Source organism: Saccopteryx bilineata, chromosome 4, assembly GCF_036850765.1.
Source record: "Saccopteryx bilineata isolate mSacBil1 chromosome 4, mSacBil1_pri_phased_curated, whole genome shotgun sequence".
Lineage (NCBI taxonomy): Eukaryota > Metazoa > Chordata > Mammalia > Chiroptera > Emballonuridae > Saccopteryx > Saccopteryx bilineata.
The window spans coordinates 269365634-269381501 of NC_089493.1; the positions used below are offsets into that span (position 1 = coordinate 269365634).

Consider the following 15868-nt stretch of genomic DNA (forward strand, 5'->3'; position numbering starts at 1 on the left):
TGTTACATTTTTTGTTATGCTTCTTAGAATTCATAAAAAAGAGGGGTTAAAAAAATTTAAAAAGACAATAAAATTATTTTTTTATATATATAGATACATTCTTAGTAAGATTTAGTAAATTTGGCAGGTCCCAGCGCAATGTGTTAAGTTTTTTCATTCTTGTGTTTATGAGAAACATGAGCCTGATGTGTCCTAGCGGTTTCTTCAATGTTTGGGCATATATTTGAAAAGCAAACTCTCATTTCCTCATCAATACATCAAAGAATTCCTCTCTTTTTACTCTTAATTGTGTTGAGTGCAGAAAACCCCCACCATACATATCATCTTAACTTTACACCAAACAAAGGATAGAAGAAACTTGCCTCCAGTCTTTCTGGGGAACATGGGGGGTAGTGTAAACAATCCAGCACCACAGCTTAACAGCCTTTTGCAACCTAATCAGGCAAGTGAGGTGGGGGGTTGGGCAGGCTGAGAGTTTACAGCCAATTCCCCACACCTCTGTTCCCCCAAAATCTAAACTCCAAATCCCTGTTGGTTTTTTGGTCCCCAACAGGCACATATTTCTCTGGAATACCATAGGGCGCACCTGAAAATCTTCTAGTGTGCACCAATATGCCCTGGTGCACACTTTGAGAACCACTGTTCTAATGTATGGTATTAAGAGGAGGTGGGGCTTTAGGGAGGTAATTAGATGAGGTCATGATGTGGAGCCCCATAATGGGATCAGAGCCTTTCTTAGCAGAGGAAGAGGCACCAGAGCTCTCTCTCTGTCACAGCCAGAAGGCAACCGTCTACAAGTCAGGAAGTAGGCTCTCACCAGGAACCGACCCTGCCAGCCCTTTGATCTTAGACTTCCAACTTCCAGACCTGTGAGAAATAAATATCCATTATTCAAACCACACAGTCTGTTGTATTTTGTTAGAGCAGCTTAAGCAGACTTAGACACCCTGTGTTCATCACCATCCTGGCAGCTTATTACTCATCAGTCTCTCCAAGTGGCAGGCTCCTTGAAGGCAGGGAGTATGTTCTCACGGTCCATCTCCAGAACATTGAGTTCAGCACATAGAACACATTCCTTAAATGCTTGTGGAATGAAAAAGGAGCGTGTGAATAAGTGTGTGCATGCCGGAGATGGAACTTGAGCTGAGCCCTGAAGGGTAGATTTTTAATAGCTATGGAGATGAGGAAAGGGGAGAGTGTGGGGGTGGAAACAAAGATGGTGAAGAGTGTGCAGAGGGAACTGGGGAAGCGAGAAGAATACAGAGGGTTTGTCTGGGAAGGGATGAGAGAAAATTGGATTGGAGGTCAAGCAAATGAGGTTGATTTTTTATTATGATTGTTGGTTTTTAAAATATTTTATTAAAGTATAATATAGATAAAATACTTTTGTACCTTGAGAGTATGGCTTGATGAATTTTCCCATACATACACTGTTATGGGCTGAATTATGTCCACCCTATCCCAAAAAACTTCATATGTTTTTTAAATTATTTATTTATTTAGGTATTTATTTTAGAGACAGAAAAAGAAAAAAAAAAACCAGTTTTTCCACTTATCCATGCATACACTGGTTGAGTTCTGTATGTGCCCTAACCAGGGATCAAACCCACAACCTTGGTGCATTGTGATGACACTCCAACCAACTGAGCTACCTGGCCAGAATGAAAAAAAAATCATGTGTTGAAGTTCTAACTTCCCAGTACCTCTTAATATGACTGTATTTGGAACGAGGTCTTTAAAGAAGTAATTAAGTTAAAATGAGATCATCAGGGTGGCCCATAATCCAGTAGGACTGGTGTCCTTACCAGCACAGGAAATCTGGACCCAGACACACAGAGGGAGGACCATGTGAAGACGCAGGGAGAAGCCCACACCTATTAGCCAACAAGAGAGACCTCAAACTTGCAGGCACCTTGATCTCCAACTTTTGACCTCCAGAACTATGGGAACATACATTTCTGTTGTCTCAGCCCTCCAGTCTGCGGTATCTGTGAGGGCCGTCCATGCAGACTAATCAACACACCATTGAAGCACCACCCAAATCCAGATACAAAATAATTCTGACTCCAAGATAGAACTTTGAATTGGACTGCAGCGACAGTCAGAAGTCGCTTTTGGTCCTAAGCAGGAGATTCACCAAGGCAAAGTGGAACTTTAGGAAGATTAGTCAAGTGATTGGAGTGAGTAGACTGGGATGAACTGGCAGTGGGGGTGGTCGGAATGAATGAGGGAGCCAATAGGGGCCGGGGCAGGCTTCAGAATCTCGGGCTAAAGTAAGGGAATCAGTGAGCCTGTAATGGTGACAAGATATAAAAGGCCTTTAGTTTTCTAATCAGCATTCTAAAATCCTTCTGTAGCAAAGCTCGTCTGTCGGCCTGCGGCACGCTGGTACTTCAGGCTTTTGGAGCATACGCAGGGTTTGGTGAGACTGCATGGTGTTCTCCGTGTCCTCCTGAGACCAGAGAACAGGACAGTGCCACAGTCCTTGGGGGAGTCCCAGGCCAGCTGGTTTGAGGTGAAGCTCTTGACCCCAGCCTTGAGGATGCACCTTCGGGCAGAGCTGCTCACACACAGTGCCCACTCATTCGTGTGGGTACCTCTCACGCACACTCATCATTGGTTACAGTCCCTACAACCACAGCGGTTCTGCCTTCCCGGACAAGAAGCTTTACTTCCTTTACAGATCAGCCAGGAAAGAAACAGAGGCGGCTGGTTGATGTGACTCAGAAACAACCTCTCGGCACAACTTGGTTGAAGGTCGAGTTGGTTTTTGTGACCAGAAACCTATACAGCTTGACCAACAGTGGTAGGTAGATGCCCTGGCTCTTCCTGAGCCAAGACTTTTGGTCTTTGTTGTGGCAGATGTCAACTTTCCTCATGTAGGCTCCATCAGGTCTGGAAAGGGAAAGCTTATCTCATTTAATCCTCACAACCCTGAAGGGAATTTTCTATCAATATCATCCTTGTTTCACCGAAGAGGAAACTAAGGCACAGAGAGATTAAGTAACTTTTCTAAAGTCACACAGCTAGTAAGTAGTAGATCGGGTTTCAAACCTAGGCACACGGACACCAGCTCAGCTCAGCTCAGATAGTGTGCTTAGAAGAAAGAGGAGCCAGCCAAGGAGGACACAACCTGAGCTCCTTTTCACCCCCCCCCCCACTCCAGCCTCCATTCCATTGTTTAAAATTCCTCAAGCTCTGGTGCTGATGTCCTTGAACTGAACAAGTCTTTGCCATCTACTGAGGGCATCACCAGTTGCTCCTGGTGCCTACCCTCGAACGCCCTGGCTGCATTTTAATAAAGGACGCTACCTCCTTCTCCCTCTCTTCCGCTGCATGGGAAGTTGGATCAGCTGCCTGCCTTTATTATCTCACGTCCTTGGGGCAAGTGTATTTATTAGCAGTTGTTTCAATTACTTAAAAGTGTGAACTTCTTTCACTTTTGCTGCACTCAGGCCCTTGAGTCCAAGGTCCTTCTTCGCGGTCACCTTTCGCTTGGGCAGCTCGGGTTTCTGCATCTCTCTGGCACGTGGATCCCGAGTGCAGCTCATGGAAACCCAGGCACTTGTCGTCCCCGCAGGTCTAGGGGAAGACAAGATTACATTTCTGCGAATGTGCTTCCATGCAGATTTTGCAATTTCAGAGTTGTCCGTAAGCCTGAAGAAATATCTTATACTGAAGCAAATAAAAGGCACTGACAGGTGCAAAATTCTGAACCATCAGAAATTTAGCAAAAAGAGTCCTCTAGGTCTTTCTCTTCAAACAATGTTCTTGCCTCTCCTATTGTACTCCGGATTCATCTCTCTGTGTATGATTTTTCATTTTTTCCCTCATAGTTGTACGTTTATAAAATGGACACCCAGCATGTGCACCTAACAGATGTGCACACCGTTTCATAATTAAAGAGATTTTTATTCCCTGAAACCTGGCGTGTGGTTAAAACACATTATTTACTCAATGTTTTAATGGGTATGTGGCTGAAGGGCCAGAGCCCTACGGAGGACACCAGCTGAATGATGCTCAGAGCATCCGACCATTCTGTTTGAAGCCCTACATTGCCATTATCAAGGTAACCTGTTTATTTTTGACCAAGAAAACTCCATTCTTGTTGGTGACACAGCACAGTTCTTTGCAAAGACAGAAAAAGGCCACTTGGGGACCATAAAGTGCTAAATCTAGAAACATTCTGATTTCCTAATTATTGTTCTTTTTTCACCCAAGTCATCTGAGAGGCATTTCTCGTTCCATAGCAGGTGTCTGGGCAGGAACATCGTAACCTAATTAATCACCGTGGCTATTTATAGGGATGACTTACATGTAGAATGTTAATAATAATCATACCAACCATTACTGTTAACAAGAATGAATTCATCATGTATTGAGCTTTATAATTCACAAAATAATCTCACTTGTTTAACTTCCTTTTAGACTCTACCGATGACCCTGAAGCAGATGAGGTGAGGTGGGCTTTAGTATTCCCTTTGACAGGTAAGGCCACAGAGACAGGCGACTTTCTAAATAACAGACAGTTGGAGGGATAAAGTCTTACAGCCTACATTTGCTTATAATCTCAAGAGTTATAATTTATCTGGAGAGTTTAACTACTTAAACTATCTATAGACAATGAGTATCTCTGTAGTGAAGTGAACAACCTCGAGACCCAGCTGTTCCCTATGCTGTGGGTCAAATCGGCTGAGAAACTGTCTATCACGCCTGCTACCTGAAGAGTCCCAAACTGAGACAGGTCGCTGTCTGATTCGTTTCACTTTTGAGGCTAAAAGTCCTCAGACTTTTCAGAACACAAGACCAGGCTGTTTTTGCCTCATTTAGGCAATGGGGTAAATGCTTTTAATGTGTTTCTTCTGTGATACATGTGGGTGACCTATTTCCTTCATTAGTGTCAATACTTCACGTTAATATTTGGCTAGCACCTTAGTTTGTCAAAGCATAGTCACTTACAGTATTCGGTTCTGTCATAGACCCTGTGATCTAGCTTGAGTTCCTAGTAATATTCCCATTTTCTAGACAAGAAAACCAAGGTACAGTTAATAAGAAGGTAGTCAAGTGCTTATGGCATGCCTACTGTGTGGCAGGCACTGCATTACATGCTAGGGGAACAATGATAAGAAAAAGCAGGTGTAATCGACCCACTTTTTTTGTGACAGGGATAAAGAGAGGGACAGACAGACAAGAAGGGAGAGAGATGAGAAGCATCAGTTCTTCTTTGTCACACCTTCATTATTCATTGATTGCTTTCTCATATGTGCCTTGACCAGGAAGCTACAGCAGAGCACATGACACCTTGCTCAAGCCAGCAACCTTTGGGCTCAAGTCAGAGACCATGAAGTCATGTCTGTGATCCCATGTTCAAGCCAGGAAACCCATCCCTCTCCACCACCCCCCCCCCATCACCACCACACCACCCCCTGCTGCTCAAGCTGGTCATCCTGCACTCAAACCCGATGAGCCCGCGCTCGCGCTCAAGCCGGTGACCTCGGGGTTTTGAACCTGGGTCCTCTGCGTCCCAGTCCAATGTTCTTTCCACTGCACCATTGCCTGGTCAGGTATCCCCTCTTATTGTTTGCTGTATAGTGTGGGGATTAGACAAGTAAGTAATTATACCAAAAATGTAAATTTTCAACTAAAATTGATCATCTTTCACCCAGATATTCCATCAAAAACATTGCAGAAGTCATGTGTTTGAAAAACATGTCAGGTTTTTTATGAAAAGATCAAGAATATATTGCTCCGGGAACTAGAATATGAGGCCTTGGCCTTGTGGAGGAGGCCTGGTATAGCTGTCCTGGGGAAGTGAAGTGAGCTGAGGAGAAAGGGGAGAGTACATGGAAAGGGAAGGGATCAGCGTCCCAAGCACAGGGGAGAGCACATGAAAAGGCCCTGTGGTGGGAAAGAGCTCAACAAGACAACTGGAGGTCAATGTGATTGGGTGGCAGGGCGTGAAAGAATAGAGCCCAGCATGATGCATCTATGTGAAAGGCTTTAAACATTTATTCTAATAACAACCAGAAGCCATAAAAGGTCTTTAGGCACGGGGAAAGATGGGCACTCTTTGACATGTGTTTTAGAAAGATTATTCCAGATACAGTGTAGAGAACACATTAGAGCAGGCTAAGATGGATGTGGGTTGAATAGTCACATGACTACTGCAGATGTCCAGGTAAAAGAGGATGGACTGTGGATGTGGAGAATGAGAGCGGATGGATTGGAGAGATTTTTAGTAGGTAAACTTGACAGAATTGGATGACAGATTGAATAGGGGGGGGAGTGAGTATGAAAAAGTCAAAGGTGACCTCAATATTTCAAGCTGGAGTAACTAGGTCCATGGTTGTACCAGTCAGAGTACTGCAAGAAGTCTGGATCTGTGGGACAAAGAAAATGAGTTCGGTCTGGGATGTGTTGAGCTTCAGATCCTAAGACATCCAACAAGAGGGCCGAGTAGGGTTGATTCATGGAGGTGGAACACAGAGGTCTGGGTTGGAGTACCACTTTGTGAGTCATTTTCATGAAGGTGATAATTAAAGCTATAGATGTGGATAAGAAAAGGTTGTCCAGAGAGATTATAAAATGAGAAGAGGGTTCAGGAAAGAGACTTAAAAGTGAATCTGTATAAACCAGAGAAGGAATGGCCTGAGAGCCTGGAGGAATTCAGGAGGACCAGTCGAATGGGAGACAGAGGTTTTTAAGAATGAGGGACTTGTTAGGTGATGCCAAGAGGTTAAGAGATATAAGAATTGAAAAATGTATACCCTGAATTTAGGGACATGGAGGTTGTTGGGGACCCGAAGAGTGGGCGCCAGAAACCAGATTGCAATGGATTGGAGAGGGGGAGATGAAGGCAGGGTGACGGTGAACTAGCCATTTCAGTGTTTGGTTTGGAAGCACGCTTAGGCTCTAAGGCATCTGCAATCAAAAGGCACATATGGCACATGTAATTATAAACATAAGAAAAGTAGGTAAGAAAGGCCAGTTTTTAGCTTGAATGGGAAAAAACGTAAGAAGCCAAGCACACTTTGCTTTGCGGTTCATCTTGCCTTCCTCTCCTGCCACCTTCTCTCCAGCCGCTCACGCTGCTCTCAGGCTTTCTGCTCCAGCCTGACCCCATATCCACTGGCCCATTGGCTCCCTGCCTCCATGACTTAGCACCCCAAACCTCTTTTAGAGAGCTGTCATGTTGAGAAGAAACCTGGCAAACCAGGTCTTACAAAGGTGAAAGTTAATGGGAGCTGAGTGTGTTAACCTTCTAGGCTAAGGGTTTGCCTTTTCACTAGGAACAATTCCTTACATCAGAGGGGCTAGGGCAGGGGTTGGGAACCTATGTCTCAAGAGCCAGATGTGGCTTTTGTTTGTTGTTTTTGTTTTTGTTTTTGTATTTTTCTGAAGTTGGAAATGGGGAGGCAGTCAGACAAACTCCCGCATGCGCCCGACCAGGATCCACCCGGCACGCCCACCAGAGGGCGATGCTCTGCCCATCTGGGGCATCGCTCTGTTGCAACCAGAGCCATTCTAGCACCTGAAGCAGAGGCCTCAGAGCCCAGGCCAACTTTGCTCCATTGGAGCCTTGGCTGTGGGAGGGGAAGAGAGAGACAGAGAGGAAGGAAAGGAAGGAGAGGGGGAGCGGTGGAGAAGCAGATGGGCGCCTCTCCTGTGTGCCCTGGCCGGGAATCGAACCCAGGACTCCTGCACGCCAGGCTGATGCTCTACCACTGAGCCAACCAGCCAGGTCCAGATGTGGCTTTTTGATGGCTACATCTGGCTCGCAGACAAATCTTTAATAAAAAAAAATAATAACATTAAAAATATAAAACATTCTCATGTATTACAATCCATTCATTTCCTACCGCTCATGTTCATATTTGCGGGTGGCTGGAGCCAATCACAGCTGTCCTCCAGGACAACACCAAATTTTTATTGGATAATGTGTAAGGTAAACGGGTCATTGTATGGCTCTCACGGAATTACATTTTAAAATATGTGGTATTCATGGCTCTCTCAGCCAAAAAGGTTCCCAACCCCTGGGCTAGGGATACGATTTAAGATAGGCAGATGTAGGCCCTGGCCGGTTGGCTCAGCAGTAGAGCATCAGCCCGGCATGTGGAAGTCCTAGGTTCAATTCCTGGTCAGGGCACACCAGGGAAGTGACCATCTGCTTCTCCACCCTTTACCCTTTTCTCTCTCTCTCTTCCCCTCCTGCAGCCATGGCTCATACGGTTTGAGCAAGTTGGCCCTGGGTGCTGAGGATGGCTCCATGGCCTCACCTCAGGTGCTAAAGTAGCTCAGTTGCTGAGCAATGGAGCAGCAGCTCCAGATGGGCAGAACATCTCCCAGTAGGGTGCTTGCCGGGTGGATCTCTGTCAGGGCACATGTGGGAGTCTGTCTCTCCCTCTCCGTCTCTCACTTAATTAAAGAAAAATAGGCAAGTGTAGGTAGCCCTGGCCGGATAGAGCATTGTTCTGATACGCAGAAGGTTTGATCCCTGGTCAGGGCACATACAGAAACAGATCTCTCTCTCTCTCCTCCTTCATCTCTCTAAAATCAATCATAATTAAAAAAAAAAAAAAACATAAGCAGGTATAAAGTAAGGCACTATAGTAAGGGGATAATATTGTGGAGTGGGAATAGAACTAACGTGCTAGATCATCTCAAAGAAGGTATGTCCTCTCCCTGGGAGCCCAGTCTTCGCATGTCAAATCTGGGTTGGAATGCACCTCCAGGCCCCCCCAGCCCTGGCACCGTGGCCTCGGCAGCACGCCCAGACCCCGCCGGTCTTTCCAACCTTCCCCCGGCATGGCTTCTTGGGGAAGGTTGGAAAGGAGAGCAGCAGTCAGAGAGAGAGAAGCAGGCACTTCTCCTGCCTCTAGGAAGATAGTTTAAAGTTAGCCTGGGCTAGAATAGAATCAATTCAGGTGTATAAATCAGACCACATTTTAATCACACAGAGAAGCTGCTATTTTGGAAGAAAAAAAAAAAAAAAAAAACTCCTGAAGGCAATCTTCAGTAAAGTGAGAAGTCCTTTTGTAGGAGGCATAAATGTCCCTGGATTTATTCCTTTATAATCGCCTAAATGTTCATCTATCAGGTTTCCATAAGGCACTAGGTACATTTGTGCCAATAACAATGTGTAGTAAAGAAATGGTTGAGATACTCTGATAAAGATTAATGCTTGACTTCCTTCAATTCTTTCTTACACTGCATTTGCCTTTGAAAAGCACTTTTCCCTTTGCACTCCAGCTTTTGAAATATTCCTGAGGAAGTCACTTCGTGCAGCCGACAGTGGAGAGGCGAGGTGCTGTTAACAAGCAGCGGGGTATGACACGCATCCAAAATACTGCCTCTAATTAAGGCACGCAGTCTGGAAGTGGATGGATGGTACAGAGCGGGTAAGCACCTCTGTGTCTAAGCTCTAGTTTGGGGAAAGGCATTCCAGCAAGCTCTGTGAAGCTTCAGTGTCTCTGTCCTCGTTGGTTTTCCCCTCTCAAGGCTGGCCAGCCCTCTGGCCTCCGTTGCAGGGGTCCCCAAACTTTTTACACAAGGGGCCAGTTCACTGTCCCTCAGACTGTTGGAGGGCCGCCACATACAGTGCTCCTCTCACTGACCACCAATGAAAGAGGTGCCCCTTCCGGAAGTGCGGCGGGGGGCCGGATAAATGGCCTCAGGGGGCCGCATGTGGCCCCGGGCCGTAGTTTGGGGATGCCTGACACCACTGCCTTCACATGGAGGAGACAAGATGCCCAAAATAATCCATTAGGTGGTTTTCAGCACCAACATAAAACACATGGTGCTCCATGCTTCATCAAGACGGACAAGGTGTTCCAATCACTGTGTCCCTTGCACAGAGCATTCTGCGGTGGCCAGTCCCAAACAAACGCCTTTACGCTCTGCACCCTCCCTAGCGTACACGGCCGCCCTCCTCACTCACTGAACCTGGACAAAGCCTTCTGATCTCTGGCCGGAAGCCGCTTCTGTGTTGAGTAATACTTTCGTCTCGCCCTGTGCCAGGTCCAACCGAGCTGCGTTTGCTTCCTCCGGCGTTTGCTGCCCGTCCAGAAGAGCGGGAGCTGGGCAGCTGGGCAGATCCATTGGCTCGGGGCCGGCACTGGCGACGAGATGATTAAGGAAGATAATGATGAATGAAGGACTCGCAGTTGAAAAATGACTTCTTTGGAATCCTTATTGATCTGCCAGCTGAGGTCTTTCTCATGTGGAGCCTAAATTTGACATTTCAAATTGAACCTGACTCTTGAATAGCTTGTGCAATTTTAGACCTGGCAGTGATTTTAGATGGAATCTAGGATGTTTTACCTAGAAGGGGAAACTGAGGCTCCAAGCATGGAACTAACACAGAGGGGTCAATAGCAAAGCCGGGGCCGGGACTCAGGTCTAACACTCAGGTCATGACCCCAGGCTGCAGGACCATTTTCTTCTGCCGAGCCCAGATCCTGTCCGTGAGCTAATGCTTTCAGGACACGCCAGTGAAATCTGGACCTGGGCTCCAAAAGGCGTGCTAAAAACAAAATGTGCAGGAGCGGCCATGGTGCTTGGGGAGAAGGGAACCAATCTTAAAAGAAGGAGACAAGAAACAGCTTCTCGCTCTTACATATGTGGGGCTAGGAAGAGGTACAAGGTGGTGCCTCCGATACATAATCTCCTCTGGGGAAGAGATCTCTCTCTCCTAAGCATTTCACTCTGGGATTTATTTCTCCGTGAAGTGATGAATATGAGGATGGAAGTGGGCCCAGGCAGTCAAAGGTAATGGAGAATGGCAACCTCTTCTGATGCCAAGCTAGGAACAGAACCTGGGTTGGAGAGAAATGCTAATTGCCTGGATGTGTAGCAGGAGGGACTCGACAGAATATGAGAGGTCTAGATTCCCCAAGCCAAATGCAAAATACCCCACAAACACTTACCAACCCCATCTCAGTGATCAGTTAACATTTTGGCATGAGCTATTACTACGGGGTTACTGACCTGCAAGAATTGAGCAGAGGAAGAGGACTTTCCTGGTCAAGGCTGGGCAAAGACCCATTCTGCCTGCTTCACTAGACCACAGGTTGTAGAGCTCTGGTCCATGGAAAACAAAACATCACATCATTTTGCCCTTCTCAACAAATGTCTATGATCCGTTTGTTAATGGAAAAGGACCACTGAGGAGAATCTTCAGGACCCCAGTCCTACAATGAACCTGTGTACAGATTACTTATCTGTACCTTCAAAAAAACGTACACCATGTGCCAAGTACTGTGCTAAGCACTTGGTTACAAGGGTGCCTAAGAAACAGCCCTACCTGAATTGGGCACATCTACATAGCAGGGAAGACAGATGCCCACACAGCTAACTCTAATGAAATGGGATAAGTATAAAAGGAAAGGAAATGAATTAAAATTTTCTACTAACCTACTATGATCCAATAACTTTAATCTATTCCTTCATTAGCTCATTCCAAAAACATTTATTAAATGTCTGCAGAGGCTGTGCTAAGAATACAAAGATGAATGAATACAAAAGATCTTTTCCCTTGAAGGAATCCCATACTACAAAGGAAAGATCAATGTGTAAACAGTAAGTTAAAACATATATACATATATTACAGTTACTATTTCGGAAGGCAGTGCATGTAAAGAAGATATTCAAAAGCGTCAGTCCTTAAGCATCTCAAAATGTCTTGAGTTTTAGATAAAAGAGTACATACTCTATGAGTTCATTTATATGAAATTCTAGAAAAAGAAGAACTCATCTACTATGAAAGAAACAAGAACAAAGATTGCATTTGGAGGGGAGGGCTGTGGTGGCAGTTCTTCTGGTTAGGAAGGAACATGACAAAACTTCCTGGGTGGTGATAATATTCCATATCTTGATAAGGGTTTGTTTATTAAGGTCAAAACTTATAGAAGGTCAAAACTCACTTAAGATTTGTGATTTGATCAAGCACACAGAGTAAAATGTCAATTGTAGAATCTAGGTAATAGGTATACAATTGTACAATGCTTTAGACTTTTCTGAAAGTTTGAAAGCTTTTCAAAATGAAATATTGGGGGAGGGGAGAGCATGAGTCTTGAAAGTGACATAGGAACCTTGAATGGTTGGCTCAGTGGAGAGAGAGTCCGCCCGATGTATGGACATCCCAGTTTGATCCCCAGTCAGGGCACACATGAGAAGCAAACATCTGCTTCTCTTCTCCTCTCTCTCTCCCTTCTCTCTCCCTTCTCTCTCTCTTCTCCTCTCGCAGCCAGTGGCTTGACTGGTTTGAGTGTCAGCCCTGGGTGCTGAGGATAGCTCAATGCTCTGAGTGTCCACCTCAGGTGCTAAAAATAGCTCAGTTGATTTGAGCATCGGTCCCAGAGGGGGGTCGTCAGATGGATCCGGGTGGGGACGCATGTGGAAGTCTGTCTCACTATCTTCCCTCCTCTTATTTAAAAACAAAAAAAATTAACTTGGAACTCCCCAGGCAAAAGGCTAACCTAACGCCATTTTCAATCTTCCAGACCTCGCTTGCCTTTCCCACTTCCTCCAGAGAGCCTGAAATAGCCAAATATTTACTTACCTCCTAGCTGCCAGGGTAGCCATGTGGCACAGTTCTGACCAGTGAAGCATTAAGGGAACTCTGCTGGTTCTTCTGGGAAGGCTTTTGCTGAGCTGGTGCTGCTCTTTCCTGACTTGAATCCAGATACGATACCTAAGGCGGCAGCAGCCCCTCGCAATTGTGAAGACAAATCTAAAAGAATACAAATCCTGCCTCTTTTTTTTTTTTTGTCTGTTCGGTTTTAATTGTTTGCAGCAGAATACACAACATAGAAAATAATTGCAAATATTCAGCTGTGCAAAGAGGAAAGTGCTTAAGTAAAAATGGCGACATGATTTTCTTTAAATAAACACTTGACACAGCTTGGTCCTGCCAGCACCTGAGCTCTAGGCCCGTGTGGAGGAGCAGCCCTACCCATGGATACAGGAGGACGTCAGGGTCCCCATCCCCCCAATCAATGCACCAGTGGCCACGATCAAGGAGCCCGTTCCAGAGCCCTCCCCAGCGCTGTACACATGATCTGGCTGGGCAAGAACATTGAAATCTGGAAATCAATGAGTTGCAACAGTGAAGTCTTCTATGTGGCTCTCCTGGTCACCATGTCTAGATGAGGAACATGCCTGGATGCCTTTCTTCAGCTCTTGATACAGGACAGCACAAAGGCATCACCCATGCCCCTGAGGATGTTGGACCAGGCACCCTTGAAGAAGACCTTGTCTTCCTGACCTTGAAGATCTTCTGCCAGCAGTCCACTGGACATGACATGGGCGCCATCATCCGCCTCCACACAGTGTCAAACAGGTAGGAGACCATGGCTGCCCGGGATGTCTCTGCACGATCATCCAGCTCATCACGATGTGGGTGTTCTTGAGGTCAGGGAGCATACCTTTGGCCATGTGGTACTGCCGAAGTAGGCGGCCGAGTAAATGATAATGCCCTGCAGGGGGACGTTGATGCCCTGGTAGAGGCCCTGGATACCATCAGACTTGGTGATCTTCACCAGACAGTCTCCCAGGCCACCAAACAGGTTCTGGCTTTATCCAGGAGGTAGAAAAAGCAGAGGGAAGAGGCTCAGGCAGCACCACCTGATGCCAGGTTGCCAGCAAAATACCTCCACAGCTGTGTGCACTTGTCCACGCCCCCCAGGAAGGACCTGCTTGTACTTATCCTTGAAGGTGAAGTTGAGGGCTTGCAAGGGGAAGTAGTAGTTGACTTTGGCCAGGTTGCTTCTCCAGAAAGACAATACAACACACCCTGCTCTTTGGGGACACACAATGCAGTCCAGGGCGCCCTAGTACTGCTTGTCAGCTGCTATCTGCTTGCTGGCATGTTGCACCTGCAGCAGCAGCTTAATCTGCTCGATGGAGGCCACCGCCATCTTGAAGATGGTGACAATGATGCCTCCAGGGAGGAAGTCCTTGGCAAAGGAGATAGCCTGTTCCATGATGCGTCACAAAGGGTGCCACAGAAGCACCCGGGGCAGAGTGGAGGCGCTGCTGGCTCAGTGCTTCCCCCGCTGGGGCTGAAAGTGCCCTGACTTTACTAAGCCACAGAACCAACCAGTGTCAGCAGCCCCCCACCTTCACACTTCTTTTTTTTTTTTTTTTTTCATTTTTCTGAAGCTGGAAACGGGGAGAGACAGTCAGACAGACTCCCGCATGCGCCCGACCGGGATCCACCCGGCACGCCCACGAGGGGCGACGCTCTGCCCACCAGGGGGCAATGCTCTGCCCCTCCGGGGGCGTCGCCATGTTGCGACCAGAGCCACTCTAGCGCCTGAGGCACAGGCCACAGAGCCATCCCCAGCGCCCGGGCCATCTTTGCTCCAATGGAGACTTGGCTGCGGGAGGGGAAGAGAGAGACAGAGAGGAAAGCGCGGCGGAGGGGTGGAGAAGCAAATGGGCGCTTCTCCTGTGTGCCCTGGCCGGGAATCGAACCCGGGTCCTCCGCACGCTAGGCCGACGCTCTACCTACACTTCTTGCTATGTTAGAAAAATAAGTCCATATTTGTTTTAGCCATTGTTGGTCAAGTTTTCTGTTGCTTGCAGTAGAAACATTCTGAGCACAAGGCAAAAGTGTTAGAGCCTGGTTTTCCAGTAATTGCAAGCAATCAGGTGGCTAAATCCAGAGTTTAAGGAGGAAAATAATGGAATCGGAGAGGTAGCCATAGAAACCAGAAGAAGCCAGACCCTGGAGGGCTCTTTATGCCATCATAAGGGCTTTGGATTCTCAGAAGAGAGAAAAGTACTGCAGTAGAGCACGGAGGTAACAGGATCAGGTTGCCTTTTAGAGCAGTGGTTCTCAAATTTTTATGAAGATTAGAATCATCTGGCATTAAAAATACAGATTGCCAGCTGCATATCTAGAGATTCTGGTTGTAGATGTTATTGTTACCTTGCCCATATTCTCTCCTGTATCTGCCACTTCTATGACCGGTTCCAGGCACACAGACAGCTTCCTATCTCAATATCTCTGTGAGTCTTCGTCTGATGGCTTTCTCTGGTCTCCGAAGCTTGCTGTGTACACCCACGCAGGAGGCTAGAACTATCAGGGAGTTAATGCTCCCAGGAGCAACTTTGGACCAATGAGGAACAGGAGCTGGTAGATAAATACTCCAGTTTCCTTGCTTATCGGTGGGAGACTTCTGGATTATGTGGCTCCCAGTCTCTCAGAACCCTTTGGAATTGAGTCCTATTTGCCCAGGGAGGTAACTTCTCATTAGCATACCTTTTTCTTGGCTTGCCTTTCTTCCCTGTCTCCCTTCCTTAGATCTCCTCCAGTGCACTACTGGGATGACCATTCAAACTCCTGGCACACAAATTTTTGTCTAAGGTTGTACTTTTGGCAGAAGCCAAACTAAAATACTGATTCAGAAACCTGGGGAAGGGCCCAGGAATCTACATTTAACCACTGTCACTCTAAGCATTCAGATACCTGGACTCAATCTCAGTCGCTCTACCATAACTTTTTCCTGTTGACACCGTCAGAGAAATTGGTAAGTTCGAGTGAAAATTTTCAGTTGCAAGCAGATTTTTTCAGTTGAGCTGAGACCAAGAGATTTGGGAAATTCTCTAGCTAATTCAATTAACCTATGAAAAGTTTCCAAGCGCAAGCATTTTCAAAGTAAGACCTAACTGCATTGGCCCCAAAGCTGCTTTCGACACTGTAAGTGATAACCAAGAGATCATCAAAACCCCACCACATAAATAAATAAGAATAAATAAAGAATCCTGAATGTTCCTTACCTCATAACACCCAGGAATAATTATGTGTCTAAATTTATTAATGTTTAGTATCTATTCATTTAGTTGGTTTCAACTAAGGGATTTA

At 46.2% G+C, this 15868-nt stretch overlaps 2 pseudogenes; both read right to left on the reverse strand.

Moving 5' to 3' along the window:
* Positions 1–2340: 2340 nt before the first annotated feature.
* On the reverse strand, positions 2341–10098 carry LOC136335707 (large ribosomal subunit protein eL18 pseudogene; annotated as a pseudogene).
* Positions 10099–13089: 2991 nt separating this feature from the next.
* LOC136335708 (ADP/ATP translocase 3-like) lies at positions 13090–13982 on the reverse strand (annotated as a pseudogene).
* Positions 13983–15868: the final 1886 nt, after the last annotated feature.